We start from the raw sequence: 20,922 nt of genomic DNA on the forward strand, positions 1-20,922 counted from the left end.
CCATCCTGGGAGAGCACCAGCCTCTGCCCTCAGAGTGTGAGAGCTCCCATCTAGAGGCAGGAGGCTGGACTTAGAGACACTGGGGTCCTCCCAGATCTGGAATCTTCAGTTCTGCTGTGGCTCCACGTGACATCCAACTGCCAAAAGGACATTTTGGTTGTTTGCTCAGCTGTGACCTAGAACACAATGAACTAACTTTCTTGCTAAATCCTCCTCCGGGAGTCTGGGAGAGGGTTGACAGAGGGAGTGGAGTGGGGAGAGGCGCCATCCACAGTGTTCTGGTCTCCTGTCCCTGAGCCCATCATGACTTGATAGGGTTTCACTGTGCAGGTTTTGCACTGTGCATGTTTTTAAAAACATGACCGCGCGCGCGCGCGCGCGCGCGTGTGTGTGTGTTTCTTTTTCTTTTAACTTTTTAAACTTTTCTGAGAAAATGATTTTAGATCTTTATTTACTCTTCTCCTATGTCTCAATCACAATTTCATCTTCATCTCCATGAGGCTGTGATACTCAGAAAAGAGGACAGCTTCTCTTGTAGCCTCCCACGGAAGAAGTGCCTGCATGAGGAGGGGAAGGAGCAGGAGGAAACTTTAGTGAGCACCTACTATGTGCCAGGTCTCACATAGAGCGCTCTGCATATTACCTCTGTTTTTTTTTTGTGGGGATGGGGGTGAGGAGGCTGAGAGATAAAATAATATGTATGAGAGGCACGTGGTTGATGATGGTTATGCTAATTAATAAATAATAAATGATAATTTATTATCATTTGATAATATAATTATTAGGTGAAATTATTATTCAAAAAAATGACAATTTCTTACAGTTCAACCGAATACATGTTATTCAGGCACATCTTAGGATGTTCTTGCTATAGTCTCGCGGGAATCCTCTGCAATGAAGGAATTATTCTCATTTCAAAGCTGAGGAAATTGAGTCTGAGAGAGATCAGGTGACCCGCCAACTCCTCCCAGCAAGTCAGCAGTAGGGCCAGGCCTTGAACTCAGGTCAGTTTCCAAAGCCCTTCAGTTTCCTGACCTCAAGCCACAACCCATTTTGTCTCCTTCCCTGCAACTCACAGTGACTCAGGAGGTGGAAAGACACTGGCCTGGTGCTTGGGAATCCCGGGCTGGCATAGGCTCTGCCCCCAAGTGCTGGGTGGCCTTGGGCATGTCCCCCCCCCCACTCTCTGGGACTCACTGTACACATCCATAAAGCGGGGTGGGGGGGCTTGAATGCACTTGTTTCCTGCTGAGACCGCCTCTGGATGTGTGCTGTGCACAGAAGGCTGGTACCACGTCTGCCTCATCTGCGTTCCCCATGCCTGGGGTGGCCCTTGGTTCAGAGGGGGCCTCAGTGAACTTTCACTGACTGTAGGGGTGGGAGGGAGCGTGCGTGGGTGCACCGTGCGTGGGCATTGCAGGCTCCAAGTGAAGGGGCAGGGGGTCCAGGGCTGCTCTTCTCGGGTAGGAGGCTGCCCTCCTGGTGACCAGGGAGAGTACTTGCTGCCCAGGCCTCAGGCAGGTCTCTAAAAGGGGGAGATTCTGGGGACCCCTCTCAGCCTCACCAGGGAGTTCATATTCTGGGATGCCCCTTAAGAGAAAGCCCTGTGGCTCTTGACCTTTATTGGACCTCCTAAAGGTGGGAGTGGGAAGCTTGCTAGGGGGCTGCAGTGTCTAGAGGCTTCCCCTGAACTGCCATAGTCACTTATGTCACTGAGGACTCAGCCATGCTCCCCTCCCCTAACTCCAGAAGAAGAGGACCAAGCCACGGGCATGCCCAGCAGAGAAAGCTGTCTGCCCACCCAGCTCCGAGGGCAGGAGGGAGAATGGCGCTAGCGCTGTCCATAGCCAGGCTCAGGAAAGAGAGGGAATCTGGTGGCCCCCAGGGAAAGAACTCACAGATGTTTTACACCCAGACCTGGCTTGACCTCCTCGTTCATGAACTCCAGGTGGCTCAAGCCAAGGACAGCATGCGAGCCCTCATCTTACCATCTGACCGGCCAGCCATGGTGGCAAGGGTGACCATTTACTGAGCACTAACTGTGTGCCAAGCAAGATGCTCAACTCTTTGCTTTATTATCACATTCGATCCTCACAACAGCCCTGTAAGTTACTATTTTTATTACCATTTTACAGCTAAGAAAACCAAAACCTTAGAGATATTATATAACTTGTCCAAGTTCAGATATCTAGTAAGTGGTAGAGCTAGGATAAAAATCCAGGCTACGAGACTTGGGCTCTTAACGACTACATTATACTAGTTCCATTCTTCCATCAATCCATCCATCCATCCATCCATCCATCCATCCATCCAATCATCTAACCAGTTACCCACGTGTATCAGACAGAGTCCCAGTAGAAAAGAGATTCACACTTCATTCAGGCTAATTCAAGGTGGGCTTAATAAAGAGACAGTTTATAAAGATGGGGGTATGTGTGTGAAGGGAAACCACACAGGCCCCCGCAGTGCCTGAGTGTTAGGAACAGCTAGGTGGATAGTACCTGGAGCCTGAGGGGTGAGGGAGGAGATGTTAATGGAACCTGGGGAGAGAGGACCTGACAAGAGCTCTGCCCTTTGTCAAGAGAGGTGCCCGCCCATCTGAGGCACCACACAGAGAGGAGTCTGAGCAGTAAGGTCCCCAGCGTCTCCCTCCCTTCCTCTCCCTCCCCCTCCTTCTGGGCTCCCCATCAGCTGACCCAACCAGAGGCCATAGGACACTTGAGCCAGTGATGCAGTCCCTTCAGGTCAGCCTCTGGGGCCCAGAGCAGGGTGTGGAAAGGTGGAGAGCAGAGCTGGAGGGACAAAGGGAGGACACTCTGCACATCATCTATCCATGCATCCTACACGTCTCTCCTGGCACTGGGCCATGTCAGGTATGAGGATATTATTCCGGGCAAAAGAGGTGTGATTCATTCATTCACTCATTCATTCATTCATTCATTCACCAAGTGCCCTTGAGGCCTCTGTGAGAAGCTCCATGCTGGGTGCTGGGACCCAGGGAGGAGTGCAACCCAGATCCTGCCCTTGCATTGCTCACAAGCTGCTGATAGATCATCCTGAGATGTGACCTGGGCTGCCTGCTCCCTTGTGTGGGTCTGGGGGTTTGGGGGGGATGGGTTAGGTGAGATGGAAGTAGTTTAACCAGCAGGAAATCTATTTGCTGAATCTACTAGTTCGAGCAAGTATTCTTAAGATTATACTTGTCTTTGGGGATGGGAGCTGTAGTCAGGAAATGACGGGCCCAGCTTAGGGCCGAGGGGAGGCTCAGTGCCTTGGTCTCATTAACATCACTATGTTATGATGAAGAAACTAAGTGCAGCCACATGGGGGCAAGACACAGCCCTAGAACTTCTAGGGCTCTTGCAGTACTTGGACAGGTAGTCAGAGCCCACTTAGCAAAGACCTGGCTGCTACTCCAGCTCAGCTGTGTGCTCTTGAAGGAGTCCCTGCTTCCCTCTGGGCCTGCCTGCTCAGCTATACAGAGGCTGCTGGGACCTCCACCTCTGAGGATCGGTGAGTCTGGGAAGAGGCCACAGCTGGGACTCCTTTCACCTTCCCCCTGCCAACCCCAGAGCTTTGGCCAGGCCCCGCATGAATGCCTCTGTGCTTCCGTTTTTCTTCAGGACCTTGAAGTTGCTACCTCACTTCCCTGCACTCAATTACCATCCCTCCTGTTGGCCCTGACTTAATTACTACATCAAAGCCCCTCCAAGGGGTGCTCAGATTTGCTGTGAAGTTAATGGTGATGGTAGTGCTGAGCCAGGGGGTCCAGGCATGCTGGGGGCAAGCTGAGAGCCCACTTGGGTATGTGAGAGGGTGAGGAGGGGTCCACCTCTCCAATGCCTGGTTGCCCCCTGACACCTCAGTTTGTCTGACACAGGAATGCTTGATGCTCACACAGTGATGTATTCTCAGCCCTGGGGCCTCTGGCCTGGCAGGGATGGGGGCAATTTGTCTCTTACTTCCATTTCTGGTGTTTTTGTTTACTCAGTCAGTCAGTGGACTTCCAAAATAATTTCTTACCGGACTATATCTATGTATCTGCATTTCAGTCTCTGTGATATGCATGAAATTCTAGAGTGCAAAGCCCAGGCAGGTGCCCCTTTTGCCCAGATCCAAGATGGGTCTTAGATCAGATGGGAATGTGGGCCCTTCAGTGGATGCCAGTGGGGAGAGATGCTGGTGACCAGACCCACCAGTGGAAATGAGAGAGCAGTGGGGGTTGCCATTGTGGAACGAAAGTGACCAAGGACAGGTGGCCCTTGTCATCGCCTTGTCACTATGCACCCTACCCACCTCCAGAACTCCATCGCCCCAGGTAGGAGGTGAGGGGGAAAGCCCTCAGTTGTCTGAGGGAACCCGGAACTGACCCAAGTCGTGTCCACCTGCAGCAGAAGTTACCTATGAAGGCTACATTTCTGCACCCGTGAGCATGGCTGATGTAGCCCGTCCCTCTCTCCAGCCCGAGCCTGTATCGCACAGGCTTTCTCCTCTGTAATGGGAGGAGCTCAATGCCCTTTCCAGCTAAAAGCATCATGTCCTTTTTGGAGCGGGGGCTGAAACAGAACCCCAGTTGTGCAGGACCATGACACCTCCCACAACCCAGAGTTCTGTATCCTGCCCACTGGCTGCCGACAGCAACCTCCCCCTTCCCCCTCCGCCCCCTCCCACAGCCGCTAAATTGGTAGTAGGCGACTCCTTGGAGTATATATTCTTGGCAATGAGTATGTGAGACTGTGGGCTTGACTGTGAACGAACGTAAGAGTGTGAGCGAGGCTTGTGTGTGAGAATGTGTACCCACATGAGAAACTTCCTCCAAGCGAACAAGTCAGAGAACATTGAAAGAAGACCCATCAAGTACTGCTGGCCTGTCAGCCTCCGAGTCGAGGTGTGTGTTTCAGATGAGGACCCAGTGGTTACCCTGGAGTTAGCCAAGAGACTCCAGCCTTATTTTTTTTCAGGGTCCATCAGCATCTTGGGGCAAGGGGCCCCTTAGGCTGAAAGGTTAGGGGGAGGCTAATATCAGGGACCAGGGAGATATTCTGGGTCACCCAAAGCAAACATGAGCCCTTGCTCAGACCTCACAGAAAGACCATCACTGAGTAGTTCCATGCAGAGGACCAGGCCTCTGGCAGGAAACGGTTAGGGGAGGTCCAGGTAATGGAAACTGGAGGAAAGAACGAACGGAACTCTCTGGGATGAGACAAGGCACTTGGTCCTTCATGTACAACTCAGTTCCTCTTCGCCATCATACTAGCAGGTTAGATTATTATCCCCACTTTATAGAGGAGAAAACAATTGCCCTGAGAGGGGGAATGACTTGCCCAAGGTCATGCAGCCAGTAAAAATCTCCGCCCAATCATGTTGGTCCCGTTGTTCCCTAAAGCACAACAGAACTTCTACCTGGGGAAGTGGAGAGGAAAGGGGCAGGCCTGGGCTTTCCCCAAGGATAGAGCAGGTGGTCAACATGACTTCGAGGTTTGAAGGGCCTGGTTTAGGGGAGCCTGACTAGGTGGGAGTTAGAAGCACACAGAGGCTTTGGAGTCAGTGTCTGCAGCCTCCTGGCTGGGTAATCTTGGGCTGGTCACTTCACTTCCCTGAGTCTCAGTTTTCTCACCTGTAAAAGGGGGGTAATGATACCCTCTACTTTCTTCATCAGGTTGTTGTGAGGGTTAAAAGAGATACTGTGAGGGAAGAATTTAGGCCTGACCAATACTCATCTGTGACTGTCATCACTGGTGTTGGGATGGAGGTCCCCTAGGGTTGGCGTGAGGGTGCCACATCTGGGGAGAGCGAAGGGGAGGATGTTCCCAGGGAAGAGAGGGCAGTGACCAAAGTTACTCTATGTCAGGAACAACACATGGGGAATACTTTATTCTCGTTCTTTCCCCATGAAGCTATTCCCACTTCTACACCTCTAATAACCTTTAAGCTTCAGATAAACAGTGGAATCGTTGGGAGAATTGCCTGGCCCTTCAGATTCTTCCTCTCGAATCATCACGTTCTACTCCATACCCCTCCTCCACAACGCTGGCCATGAGAGACCTTATTAGTTGGAGCAGTAGGACGGCTCCTACTGAACCTGGGGATTGGGAGGGTGCTGGGGAGAGGGGAGGACGGAGGGAGAAGCAGGATGGCATCTGCTTCTCGCAGGAGGTGGGGCCCAGCCTCCAGGTGGGTGAACTTCAATAGGACCAATCTCGTGCTTACAGGTGCAGTGCTGCATGCTTCGCTGTCCCTTATCTTTTTCCTGCTTCGTCCTGGTGCAGTCTAGCGCACACACCATGCCACTGACCATGCTCTCCACCAAGTCCCCTGCAAACTCCTTGTCAAATTCAGTGGACACCTCTCACTTGGTCTTGACCGGCTGGCCTTCTTAGTGTCTTGGGTGCTCTAGACACGCCCTCCTTCTTCAGACACCCACTTGATGCCAATGATTGGCTCTCCTCCCCGAGCTGCTTCTGCCCTCTTCTCTAGGCTCTGCCTTCTCAGTCGCTTCTGAGGGCTCCTCCTTCTCAAGGCTCCCCTGCCGTGACTGTATCCGGAGACAGGTCCAAGCCCTTCCCACTCTACATGCTGTCCACCTTCCCTTCTCTGACTCCTCCCAGATCTCCCTCTCCACCTGCAGTGGCAATCTCCCCCAGTTCAAATTGAACGTTGATCTGGAAATTAGTTTTCACCTATAAGGTTGACAAATTTTGAAAAATATTGATGATATCCAATGTTGATGAGAGTTGCTGGCAATGTAAGCTGGGGTAGCCTTTCTGGAGCCCAATTGACAGACTGACAGACTCTATCAGACTATAAAATACACTATCATGGTGTAGTTGACCCAGCGACTCACCTCTTGGAATCTACCCCAGAGAAACACCAGCACATGTGCACAAAGAGGACAGCACAAAGCTATTTATTACAGGATTGTTAATAACAGTGAAAAATTGGAGGAAAATGTACAAGAATAGGAGGTGCTACATTCATTCTATACAATACCATGCAGCAACAGGAGCATGCCACCCTGTAAACTTGGACTTACAGTGTGGTCCAAGAGAGGGAGGCCTGAGCATGTGCTCCCCTGGGATGTCCTGAATTCCAAGTGACCAGGAGACTAAATTAAGAGCCAGTGAGCTAAGAGGCCCGGGAGGATAGAGGACTGGGCAGGGGGCTAGACGGGGAACAAGGCAGAGGCTGTGATTCTATGGGCACCACAAGCCAAGGTGGAGCCAGATGAGCCAGCTACACCAGTGGGGGCGTGGCCCCGGCTAGAGACCTCCCTTGAGGAACCCAGCGTTGCCCTGGAGAAGCAGGCGGTACTGACAGCATCTGCCTCTTCCAGGTAATCCCGTACTTGCCTGGCTGCTCACATTAAGGTCCCCTTTACACACACATAGCTGAGAGGCAGGTGGAGGTGGAAGCTACCTGAGGAATGGAACGTTTTCATACAAGGCAGACCGAATATTACCAAAAGAGACTGTTTAAATGATCAGATCAGACTGAGCTTGAAATCACGTTAGACGACATTATGCAATTTTTTCCTGCTGACCAAGGCAGGAGTGGTTAGGGAGGAAAGTCAGATTAGTAACAAACAAAATAATTATAGCTTCCTTGTGAAAGTGCAGAGTGAGCTGAATTTTGTGACCTTGATGCATCTGTACTTTTTTTGCTCAGTTTGCCTGGCACGCTCTCCCTCTCCTCTCCTCCTGGATGGCTCCTACTCACCTCTCAGTTTGCCCTGATAGCCCTCCTCAGGGAGCTGCCCTTGGACGCCCCCACCGGCTTCCACACCCCAGAGTTTCCCTTTACCACAGCATCTAGCGCACCGTGTTGTCAGACTGTGAGCTCTGGCGAGCAGAGGTCTCTGCTCATCCTCAACGTGCCCCTAGGACCTAGCACGGTACTTCTTAGCACATGGCAGGTGCTAGGTTAATGCTTGTTGAATAAATGAGGGACTAAATGAATGAATGAGGGAGAGGTGCTGCCTTTACAGAAGACCTGGAAACCCTGTGACCTTGGGCTACACATTTTCCCACCTGGTGCCTCTGTTTTCCACCTGCGGAGAGGCAGGGGTGGGCTTCTCTCTGAGATTCCCACCCACCCAGTCCTCCTGCAGAGCCCAAGACAGATGGGACGGATGGGGCGGGACCTCTGTCCTCTCTGCCCGCTGAGAAATCCCAGACCAGAGAACCCAGTCTATGCAACCTCCCTGCCCCCTGCCAGCTCAGCCTTTGCAAAATTCTGCTGCTTCCTCTTTCCAGACGTGGCTCATGTCTGGCTCCGTCCCCACGCCCTCCTCCTGGAGGGACCCTGACTGCTTCCGGATGGGGGCCGTCCCTGCCTCTTTCCTGGAGTCCAGCAGGCTGAGCCCTAGCTGAGGAGCTGCCCAAGGCCTCTCCCTGCCTCCACAGCCTGGGGGTGGAAGGAATCCTTCTTCCCTTCTCTCTTTCTCTGTATGCCATTCTCGCCTCTATCGCCATGTCCCTCTCTCCTTTCTCTCTGTGTGGCTGTTTTTTGGTTTCTCTGCTGGCTTTGTCTTTTTCCTCCCTCTGCCTTTCTCCCTCTACTTGCTCTCTGCATCTGTGTTTCCCTCTCTGTCCCTCTCTCCTTGTTTTTTCTGTGTTCTTCTCTCCCATTTCCTCTCTCTGGACCCCTTTCCCATCCTAGAGGCCCCCTTCCCTTCCACAGGCCTTAGCCTCCTTAACCTGGCTGAGGGGTAGTCTTGGGTTTTCCCAAAGCCCTGGCCAGCCTGAATTCCCACGCTGTCCCTCTGTCAGGCAGGTGCCCCAGCACAATCAGGGGAGCACGTTGGACTCACAGCGTCCTAGCACAGCCTTCCTGAGGGGGAGTGGGGAGAGACTGTGACCCATGGCCAGGGCTGCCTGGGCCTTTTCCAGCCTGGAGGTACCTCACCCCAACCCTGTGTGAGCCTGCAGAGACTGCTTTCCTCTGCTAGCTTCCTCCTGCAGAGCCTGCCAGGAGCTGGGCTATTAGATCTCAGGGCTGCTTCAATTGAGAGGAATTAGACCGCAGGACCCAGCTAGAGGGATGTAAGAACCCGAGAACAAATATGAGGCTGGAACGTGAAACCTGAGGTGGGAATTGAATAAGTAAGATTCTCCCCTGTTGGATCCTGGGCTCTGCCCCTCACCAGTGGGCTAGTCTGACACAAATCACTTCCCTTTTCTGAGCCTCTGTTTTCTTTCTTGTAAAATGGGGCAGCAGATTCCCTTCTGGTGCACTGCTATGGGAATTGAATGTTAAGCCATGGATAATACACTCAACAGTGAAGGCTCACAATAAATGTTACTTGAGATGGAATCTGAATGCCTGATAAAGAGTCAGACCAGAGTCACATGCCACTGGTACTTTCTCAGACTGGCATGGGGTGGGAGCAGGGTGGGGCAGCTGCTCAAAAAGGGTTGAAGAGTAAATAAGTGAAAAGATGAGGGGATGAATGGTTGGATCTCAGTCACTGATCAGTAGTGGCTTTGCATAAATCAAGGGTCCTCAATAAACGGTAGAGGTAATTCCTGTCTTGTAAGGTTTTTACAAGAATGAAATTAAATAAGGAATGTAAAAGTGCATAGTTAGTGGTCAATAAATCTTAGCTCTTATATAAATGATAATAATCTTAGCACAAGAATTAAAAGAAAAAAATTTCAATATAGAAGGATCCATCTTTATCCTTATATAGGGGGCCAGTTGCTCTATTTAAGCCTAAACTGCTGAGGAGCATGGGCAAAGGGTCTGGCTTGCTTTTTACTGGTCCTCAGGCTCACAGCAGATTGAGTGGAGGGGCCTGGAAATTGTTTCTTCAGGCTCTTGACCAAGTGGCTAGGGTGGCTGCTGAGGAGCCAGAGCTCCAAACCCAGGAAAGCTGCAAGCATAAAGCAGACCCAAGGGGGCCAGGGTCAGGGAGCCAGTCCTGCCAATGAGGGCTGAGGCTGTTTCCATGACTACAGGCTTCACCCCATCTTGGTAGTAAGCCTGGCACATCCTATCCCCAGGTGGGTCCCTGGGCCCCATCCCCACCTGAGCATGGGCCAGAGTGGCAAGCCAGACAGATCAGCCCCTACCTGATTCTGGCTGCCCTTGAACACACCCCAGGCCACCACATCTTGCTGTCCTTGCTACTTGGGATGTGCAGTCCAGCCTTCTCTTTCTGTTACTATCCTGCTCACCCTTCAACTGCCAGCTCTGCTGCAACCCCCCAAGATCTCCCTGAGTCCAATGACTCACTCACTAACCTGACTTTGGGCAGGTTACCTGACACACAGAGCCTCAGTTTACTTGGGTGTAAAGTAGGGCTGTTCATACCTAGCTGTAGGTCTTATGAGCATTTAGTGAGAAAACCCATATGAAAGTGTCAGGGGTGATTTTTTTTTTTTTTTTTTTTTTTTTGCTGTACGCGGGCCTCTCACTGCTGTGGCCTCTCCCGTTGCGGAGCACAGGCTCCGGACACACAGGCTCCGCGGCCATGGCTCGCGGGCCCAGCCGCTCCGCGGCATGTGGGATCTTCCGGGATCGGGGCACGAACCCGTGTCCCCTGCATCGGCAGGCGGACTCTCAACCACTGCGCCACCAGGGAAGCCCCAGGGGTGATTTTTGACACATGAACTCCACCTTATCTTGACACCTTAAATCATTTGTCTTGCTACCCCCCTTATGTTATTGGCATGTGTTCCCCATCAGAATGGGAAGTCCTTGAGGCCAGGGTTATCCCCATCCCCAGTGCCCAGTGCAGGACCTGACCCAATGCAATACATGCCTAGGAAGTGGTCTCGCCCCTGACCATCCCAAGATAGAGCTACACTCTCTGAGCACTTACTATGTGCCGGGCAACGTGGGGAGCATTCTCTGAGCATCAACAAGTAGTGAGCATCTATGGTGTGGCAAGTTCTGCAAACAGCGCTAAGTAACATCAGTGAACAAAAGTCACATATCCTGTCCTTGTGGAGCTTGCCTTCTAGCAGAGGGAGTGGATGACAAACAGCGAGCATACTGAGCGTTAGGAGGTGACAAGCACTATGGATAAAAACAGAGCAGCGCAAGGGGGCGTGTGGGGTGCGAGGAGGGGAGTGGGTTACAATTTTAAACAGGGTGGTTGGTATAGGGCTCCTTAGAAGAGGACCTTTGAACCAAGGATTGAAGGAGGTGAGGGAGTTGGCCCTACAGATGAATCTATGGGGGGTGTGTTCCTGGCCAGGAGAACAGTCTGGGCAAAGGCCCTAAGGCGGGGCCTGCCTGGCTAGTTGGGGTGAAGAAGGGGAACAGGAGCATGAGGGCAGGGCAGTTACTGGGCCTGTTTACCAGGCCTTAAGAGATCATTGTAAGGACTTTGATTTTTTTACCCTGAATGAATTAAGGAACCCTTAGAGGTTTTGAGCCTAGGAATGATGTAATTGACTTGATTTGATTTATTTTATTGAGGTATAATTGACATATAACATTGTATTAGTTTTAAGTGTACAACATAATGATCTGATACATGTATACATTGCAAAGTATCACAGTAAGTTTAGTTAACATTCATCACCATACATAGTCTCAAAAATTTTTTTTCTTGTGATGAGATCTTTTAAGATTTATTCTCTCAGCAACTTTCAAATATGCTATACAGTATTATTATTTTTTTTTAAATTTATTTATTTGCTTATGGCTGCATTGGGTCTTCGTTGCTGCACGTGGGCTTTCTCTAGCTGTGGAGAGCGGGGACTACTCTTCGATGTGGTGTGTGGGCTTCTCATCACGGTGGCTTCTCTTGTTGAGGAGCACGGGCTCTAGGTGCGCAGGCTTCAGTCGTTGTGGTGCGTGGGCTCAGTAGTTGTGGCTCGCGGCCTCTAGAGCGCAGGCTCAGTAGTTGTGGCGCACGGGCTTAGTTGCTCTGCAGCATGTGGGATCTTCCCAGAACAGGGCTCGAACCCGTGTCCCCTGCATTGGCAGGAGTATTCTTAACCACTGCACCACCAGGGAAGCCCCAATACAGTATTATTAGCTATAGTCACCATGCTGTAACATTACGTCACCAGGACTTGTTTATCCTATAGCTGGAAATTTGTACTTTTTGACCACCTTTTCCTATGACTCATGTTTTAGAAGGCTCACTCTGCAGAGTTATTCTATGGGTTCAAATACCAACTCCGCCTCTTTGTAGTTGCATCACTGGGCCAGACATTTATTTTACCACTCAGTTTGTTTCCTCTCTGTATAAAAGCAGATGAAGAGTATGTGTCTAACAGATCTTGGCAGAAATGCCTGTCTGCTTTTAGGCCTAAGAATAGCAGTCCTTCTGAGCAGTTGGTCTGTTTCAATCTCATGAGCACCATGGCCGAACTTCTCACGCTCACTGGCTGCTGGGAAGCCGAAAGCAAAACCTGTGTCCTTCCCAGAGCAAACTCATCCATCTTTAGGTGCATGAAGCTTTATTCCTGTGCTTGGCTCTTCCCATGCCTATTTTAAAAGTTTTTTAAATGCTATGCCCTTTAAATAAGTTCTTCAGAATAACAGTTTTTCCTCAATTACAAAAATAATACATGTTAATGTTAGATATTTTGGGAAATGAACATGTAAAGCACCAGGAAGAAAATATATGTGACCCAAAGATAACCACTTTTAATCTTTTTTGGTAGTATTTCTTTTGGATTACATATAAAAAATATATTTTAATATATATATATATTATATTTCACATATAATATATAATACTTATATATTTAAAAATATATTTTAAATACATATTTCATATAAAATATTATATATATATATATATATATATATATATATATATTTTTTTTTTTTGCAGTATGCGAGCCTCTCACTGTTGTGGCCTCTCCCGTTGCGGAGCACAGGCTCCAGACGCGCAGGCTCAGTGGCCATGGCCCACGGGCCCAGCCGCTCCGCGGCAAGTGGGATCTTCCCGGACCGGGGCACGAACCCACGTGCCCTGCTTTGTCAGGCAGACCCCCAACCACTGCGCCACCAGGGAAGCCCCTATATAATAGATTTTAATATAAATTATATATATATATATATATATATATATATATACACACACACACACACACACATATGTAATTGAGCTAGTAAATGTTTATTTTTCCCTCCTCCATAGTTCCTTTAATTCCATGCCCTTGCCCAGGCTGCGAGGGGATCAAACCTTCATGCCACGGTGGAATGCAGATAATAAAGGAAGCCAGTATTTGGCTTTTGTGGTTTGAGTATAAGCGACACATTTGGAAGAATTGATGGAGTCAAGCAACCCAGATTCCGGGCCAGACAGGGAGTATTCTAATGGAGAGCAGAGGGGGAGAGCTGGAGGGAAGGTGAGGAGCTTTGGGTGTTAAGAGGGGGTCCTACATCATCTCCCTCCACAACCCCACCACTTTGTGTCCCCTCTCTCAGCACAGCCTGAGAGGTCCGGGCACTTGACTTTCTTGCAGCCTTCTGAGAGTCTGGATAGCAGAGAAGAGATGACTGAAGAAGTACAAGCAGCTGGGCCCATAGAGCCTCGTGGAATGTTCCACGGCCCTGGAGAGGCTGGGCAGGGGTGGAGGGAGGTCCTGGGCCCCTGGAGGTCGCGGTGCATGCTGGAGAGCTAGCACCTGGGTTCCTGTGGCTCACACACAAGAAGTACAATCACAGTGCACTGGTGTGTAGCTGTATCAGCTTCCTGTGGCTCCTGTAACAAATTGCCAACACACTTGCCGGCTTAAAGCAACAGAAATGGATTCTCTTACAGTTCTGGGGGCCAGAAGTCCAAAATAAGTCTCACTGGGCTGAAATCAAGGTGCTGGCATGGCCCCATTCCCTCTGGAGGCTCTAGGGGAGAATCTGCTCTTTGCCTCTTTCAGCTGCTAGTGGCTTTTAACCTTTGTTAGCTTGTGGCTGCACATTTCTGTTGTGGCTGTCTCATCTCCCTCTGCTTCTCTCTTATAAGGATACATGTGATTGCTCTTAAGACCCATCTGGATAATCCAGGATAAACTCCTTCTCTCAAGATCCTTATCTTAAACAAAAGCAAAAATAAACAAGTGAAACTAAATCAAACTAAAAGCTTCTGCACGGCAAAGGAAACTACCAACAAAATGAAAAAGGCAACCTATCGAATGGGAGCAAATATTTACAAATTGTATATCTGATAAGGGGTTAATATTCAAAACATATTAAATGACTCATACAACTCAGAAAAAAACCCAAAACAATCGTATTTAAAAATGGGCAGAGGGCCTCCCTGGTGGCGCAGTGGTTGAGAGTCCGCCTGCCGATGCAGGGGATACGGGTTCGTGCCCCGGTCTGGGAGGATCCCATATGCCGCGGAGCGGCTGGGCCCGTGAGCCATGGCCGCTGGGCCTGCGCGTCCAGAGCCTGTGCTCCGCAACGGGAGAGTCCACAACAGTGAGAGGCCCGCATACCGCAAAAAGAAAAAAATAAAAAAATAAAAAATAAAAATAAAAATGGGCAGAGGATCTGAATAGACATTTTTCCAGGGAAGACATACAGATGGCCAACAGGTATATGAAAATGTGCTCAATATCACTAATCATCAGGGAAATGTAAATCAAAACCACAATGAGATATCACCTCACACCTGTTAGAATGGTTATTATCAAAAAGACAAGAAATAACAAGTGTTGGCGAGCTGTGAAGAAAAGAGAACATTTGTGCATTGCTGGTGGGAATGTAAATTGGTGGAGCCACTATGGGAAACAGTATGAAACCTCCTCAAAAAATTAAAAATAGAACTACCATATGATCCAGCAATTCTACTTCTGGGTATTATCTAAAGCAAATGAAAACACTAACTTGAAAGGATATCTGTACCTCCCTGTTCATTGCAGCATTGTTCACAATAACCAACACGTGGAAACAACTAAGTGTCCATCAGTGGATGAATGGATAAAAAAAAATGTGATATATATATAATGGAATATTATTCAGACATAAAAAAGAATAAAATCTTGTCAAACCAACAACATGGATGGACCTTGCGGGCATTAGGCTAAGTGAGATAAGTCAAACAGAGAAAGACAAATACTGTATGTTCTCACTTATATGTGGAACCTAAAACAAATAAAAAATCCCCCAAATAGTTCTCATAGATACAGAGAACAGATTAATGATTGCCAGGGGAGAGGGTACTGGGGGGCATTGGAGAAATGGGTGAAGGAGATCAAAAGGTAAAAACTTCCAGTTATGGGCTTCCCTGGTGGTGCAGTGGTTAAGAATCCACCTGCCAATGCAGGGGACATGGGTTCGAGCCCTGGCCTGGAAGATCCCACATGCCGCAGAGCAACTAAGCCCGTGTGCCACAACTACTGAGCCTGCGTGCCACAACTACTGAAGCCCGTGCTCCACAACAAGAGAAGCCACTGCAACGAGAAGCCTGCGCACCACAACAAAGAGTAACCCCCGCTCGCTGCAACCAGAGAAAGCCCACACACAGCAATGAAGACCCCACGCAGCCAAAACAAAGAAAAACCTTCCAGTTACGAAATAAATAAGCCCTGGGGATGTAATGTACAGCATGGTGACTATAGTTAATAATACCATAGTGCATATTTTAAAGTTGCTAAGAGAGTAGATCTTAAAAGTTCTCATTACAAGAAAAAAAATTTTGTAACTACATGTGGTGATGGATGTTAACTAGACTTATTGTGATAATCATTCTGCAATATATATCAATACAAATATCAAATCATTATGTTTTATACCTGAAACATATATGTCAATTATCTCCATAAAAAACTTACCTTAAATAAGATAAAAATAAACAAAATTTCAAAAATATGTAAGATGAAAATTATAAGCAAATACATATAGCAATTTAAACTAAGCAAATCATTAAAATCATCAATAAATTACAATATAAACCCATAAATAATTTCTTAAAATTTCTTAGGTGAGACTAAAATAAACATCTCAGTCTTCTGCTCTCTATCCTCTCCATCCATGTGTGTATCCATGTACCTCATCTCTCCATGTCTGCCTAGGTAAGGAACCAAAGAAGAGCTGAATGAGGCAGGGTTCAAGAATCACTCACTGCCTTTCCTTCAGTTTATCTCTGCCTGGGTTGAGGCACCCAATTAATGCGTAAAATATGTACAGAATAAAAGAAATAGAACATTTTATTGGCCTCTGATGGGCTGGAGATGCATATTTAGAGTTTCTGGATACAGGAGACCAATTTCTAAAAGGTGATGGAAGCTACTTCTTTCCACTAGCATCTAAGATCGGTGAGGGCAGAGGTCCTCCACCCCTAGGGCTTAGCAGGGCATTGGGTATATAGGTGCTCAGTTAATGATGACATTATAAATGAATTCATTTTATCCACTGGTAGCACTTTTCTATATTATCCTGCCCCATTATATTTTATTCTGCTGAGAAGAAGGGAAGAGGAAAAATCAGGAGCCCTTAGGGGTGATCTGGGTTAAGGGAACTCATTTCTTTGGACCTCAGTTTCTTCTTCTTTGAAATTATGAGACCAGATTTTTTTTTAAAGATTTTTATCTTAATCACATATTTTGCCCTATAAGCAATATGCATCTTTTGCAATTTTGGGTAATAGTCACAGGTTCTGGATTAGAAAGTGAATATGCCTTGTGGGGGTAGGGGGAGGGACATTTTTCTGCCCACGACAGGGGCCCTGCAGTAGCTAAGAAAGCTGCCTGGAACTGAAGGGTCACATAGTCGGGAATAAGGCTTGACCAGAAAGTGCTCAATGAGGACTGACAGCCAGGGCTTGGGCAGGTTGTTTGGATGTCTCAGGGGGACACCACTGTGGAGAGATGACACTTGAGGACCTACCTGTAGGAACAGGGAAAAGGAGGAGGTGGTTTGTTTGGGTGGAGGACCCAGAAATGTCTGAGATTAAGTTTCCACCTCACAGAATGGGGGTTCATAATAGAAATAAATTTAGCCAAAAAATAAAGTTACCACTTTTTTGGTACATCTGAATGGTCTGCAGTTGAAATCCACTATATATACCCAAGCACATACATACTCCCACAGTTAGCATTCATTGATAAATATTCTTTTTTTTTTTTTTTGCGGTATGTGGGCCTCTCACTGCTGTGGCCCCTCCCGTTGCGGAACACAGGCTCCGGACGCGCAGGCCCAGCGGCCATGGCTCACGGACCAGCCACTCCGCAGCACGTGGAATCCTCTCAGACCGGGGAATGAACCCCCGCCCCCTGCATCGGCAGACGGACTCTCAACCACTGCGCCACCAGGGAAGGCCTATAAATATTCTTGTGGGCTGATTTTTTAGCTTAACAAAATGCTGTCAACATCTTTCCAAGGCATTAAATATTCTACATCATCATTTTAACAACTCCCTTTAACATTCCATTGATTGATATTGATGCTATAGATCCATCATCTTGTATTTTTATAAAATCTTATAAGCCACTTTAAATCCCTTTTTTCTTTTTGACATGATGGGAAATCAATACATTTATGAATAGCTTACAAGGTCGGTATGAGGATTAACTATAATAAATATAAAATTTGAAATTGTAATCCATTCAAATCTTTCTTTGCCAAATTTACTTCTTCATCGTTTCTTATCACAGTAAAGGTGATGCCTGAATTAGAAACTTGGGAGTCACTCCTGCCTCTTTCCTTTTTCCTACCCTGTCCCCTATATCTAATTAGTTGCCAGGTCCCATCCATTCTATCTTTAAAACTTCTCTGGGATCAACGAGTTCTCTGCATCCTCACAACTCCTCTCCTTAGTTACGCCCTTATCACCTCTTCCCTGCACGGTTGCACCAGCCTCCTCCTGGGGCGTATTCTTTTGGGTTCCCTCAAAAGCAGATTCTGATACAAGAACTTGGATGCACACAGGTTTTGGAGGGTGATCCTAAGAGTTAATCAGGCAGTGGGGAAAGTGAGGAGAAAAAACAATAAAGCTCAGTCTCCCTGGGGCCCCAGAGGTGTCCATAGGGCAGAGCAGTTTCCTGGGAAAGACTTCTCTTCCCTGGGCAGAAAATAGAGGAAGTTGCTTGGGGTGGGAAGCTGTCAGCAGGTATGGGAACTGTTTCCTGTGGCCACCCTAGAATTTGGGGGTGGACCAAGGGATCCAGGGCCAGTCAACATAGCAACTGAGACACTGGTCTCCTGCCTCAGTCTGTCCTTCTCCTGCCCGTCTCCACTCTGTAGCCCCAAGGGTCTTTCTGGAACACAGAGTCCTAGGCTGAACTATATGAAAATGAGGAAGCAGGTAGAGGGGTGCAGGGACAGACTGGCTCCCACAGTGGGGCTTGTTGAGGGGTTACAGCTTGGTTCATGGGCTGCCTCTTGTCTGAGTTCAGTTCAAGTTAAGCTGAACTGGGCCATACTGGACTGGAACAGGCCAGAGGTGTGTGAACAAGCCTCAAGACATCAGATTTCTTTTGGTTCAGGTTAAACTGGAAAGGTTGAGTCCTTAGCATCAGACAAGAAGGGGAAGGTGGCCCAGGAGGCCCAGGAAAGCCACCTGGGAGTCCACACTTGTCATGGACAATCCACATGCAGATAATTGAGAGTTTACCCTGTGCCGTTTGACTAAGGCTTGAAAGGTATGAATATGCATTTAAATCAGCATTGATGATAATGAACATCCTCATATATGTCTGTAGATCTCACTAGAAAAAAGTATAGCACTATTGGGATATTGCCAATATTGGAAAATAAAAGAATACATGAGACACTCATGTGCAGGGGTCCCCAACCCCTGGGCATGGACCAGTCCGCGGCCTGTTAGGAACCGGGCCGCACAGCAGGGGTTGAGCAGCGGGCAAGAGAGCAAAGCTTCATCTGTCGCTCCCCACCACTCCCCACCGCTCGCGTTACCACCTGAACTATCACTACCCCTCCCCCGTCCATGGAAAAATTGTCTTCCATGAAACCGATCCCTGGTGCCAAAAAGGTTGGGGACCGCTGCTCATGTGTGTCATGAGATCAGCTGAGAAAACAGCTGTCTGGAAGCTGAGGACTTTCCCCAACAGTCTGGTGACTGGTCTCACTCACAGGAATCTCAAAGAAGCCTGGGGGCTCACTTCCCAGTCTGGCTGGTAATGCATGCTGAGTGGCCGTCAGCCAGGACAGACCCCTCTGGGTCATCTTTATATATATATATTATATGTATATATATATATATATATATTATATATATATATATATATAATATATATATATATATTTATTTATTTATTTATCTATCTATTTTTGGCTGTGTTGGGTCTTCTTTGCTGCATGTGGGCTGTCTCTAGTTGCGGCAAGTCGGGGCTACTCTTTGTTGTGGTGCGCGGGCTTCTCACTGTGGTGTTTTCTCTTGTTGCAGAGCATGGGCTCTAGGCACGCGGGCTTTAGTAGTTGTGCACGCGGGCTCAGTAGCTGTGGCTCGTGGGCTCTAGAGTGCAGGCTCAGTAGTTGTGGCGCATGGACTTAGTTGCTCCGTGGCATGTGGGATCTTCCTGGACCAGGGATTGAACCCGTGTCCCCTGCATTGGCAGGCGGATCCTTAACCACGGCGCCACCAGGGAAGCCCTGGGTCATCTTAAAGGAACAAATTTCATTATGTGCTGATTAAATAATCAGTTCAGCAGCCATTTCCTGGTGCCTGCTTTGTGCCAGGCCCGGGGCTGGGTTCTGGATGCAGAGGTGGTTAGGAAATGATTTCTGCTCTCAGAGGGCTCACATGCGGGAGTAGCTGAGATAGGAGGCAGAGTTCCATATTGTGAGGGAGAGAAGCGTGGAGAGCCCCAGGTAGCTTTATGAGTCACGGGGGAGATGTCCTGCAGGCGTGATACACGAGATGGGTCTTGATGAATGAGTAGAAGTTTGCTAGGTAGGAAATATGCGGGGGACAGGGCAAGAGACCATTCCTTCAACTCTATTTATGGAGCATCTACTCCATATATCAGGCCCCCTGCTAGTTATTATATGTATGAAAACAACGAACAGAGGAACCTTGGTGTTAAGGAAGCTGAGGCCCAGAGAGGCAAATTGACATGTTCAGAGTCACACAACACATCAGGGGCAGAGCAAGAACTGAACTCTCTAAGTCCCAACCTTTTCCACCCTTACTGGGCATGACTCTGGAGGACAGTACCAGGCAGTGGTGGGGACAGGGCCCCCCACTCTGAGCGTTCTCATGTGCACTTACTCCAGACCATCCCTTTCTCCCCCATTCCTCAGCATGAATGGAAGTTGGATATACCTTTGACTTCTGTTTTCTGTTTTCTGTGCTTCTCTCCACCTCTCAAGTTGCAGACTGTGAAAGTATATGCCCCAAGTAAGGCCTAGGCCAGGTGGTGCTGGGGGAGGGTCTTGCTGAGACAGATGGAGAAACCAAGCCCAGGCAAATATTAGCATATCAGATGTGGTGAAGGCGAGGGTCTGAACCAGAAAGCAGTAATGTGTCACCTGCAAAGTGCAGGTGGGGAGTGGGGGAGGAGTCCAGAAGCAGGGGATGGAGGTTAACATGTATGGCATTTTTATGATCTAGACCTGGAAGTCACATATCATCACTTTGATTGTACCCTATTGGTCAAGGCAAGCGCCAACAAGCGCCTGCCAGGTCCAAGGGCAGAGGACGTAGACTCTGCTTCTTGATGGGGAGTGGCAAGCTCCTAAATGAGCATGTGGGATGGGAGATATTGTTGCAGCCGTCTTCGGAAAATAAAATTTGCCACACTCATTTTGCAGATCATGTTTTCACTTTCTTTATGGTATCTTTTGATCATCATAAGTTCTAAACTCTATAGCAATAAAACTTACTGCACTTTTGCATTCATGTTTGCATTTTTAATATCTTATTTTAAAAAGTCCTCTATCTTAAGTTCATAAAGCAATGTATATGTTCTATATGTTCTCCAAAAATTAACAGAAAAGTTGGCTCTCAAATTTAGGCTCTTAATCCATCTGGAATTGATTTTTGTGTCTGGT

At 48.2% G+C, this 20,922-nt stretch overlaps 1 protein-coding gene across 7 annotated transcripts in view; it reads left to right on the plus strand.

Annotated features, from left to right (window-relative positions):
* LOC309807904 (uncharacterized protein) overlaps positions 1 to 20,922 on the plus strand; it is an 84,787-nt gene that overhangs the window by 17,581 nt on the left and 46,284 nt on the right. The window contains exon 1 of one of the 7 annotated variants that reach the window (XM_082627881.1): positions 1,443 to 2,104. The exons of the other annotated variants lie outside the window; for them this stretch is intronic. The gene's annotated coding sequence lies outside the window, so the exon portion shown is untranslated. Of the gene's footprint in view, positions 1 to 1,442; positions 2,105 to 20,922 lie in introns of those variants that run through there. 7 annotated transcript variants of the gene reach the window in all.

The sequence above is a fragment of the Mesoplodon mirus genome, assembly GCF_964341445.2.
Source record: "Mesoplodon mirus genome assembly, chromosome: 7".
NCBI lineage: Eukaryota > Metazoa > Chordata > Mammalia > Artiodactyla > Ziphiidae > Mesoplodon > Mesoplodon mirus.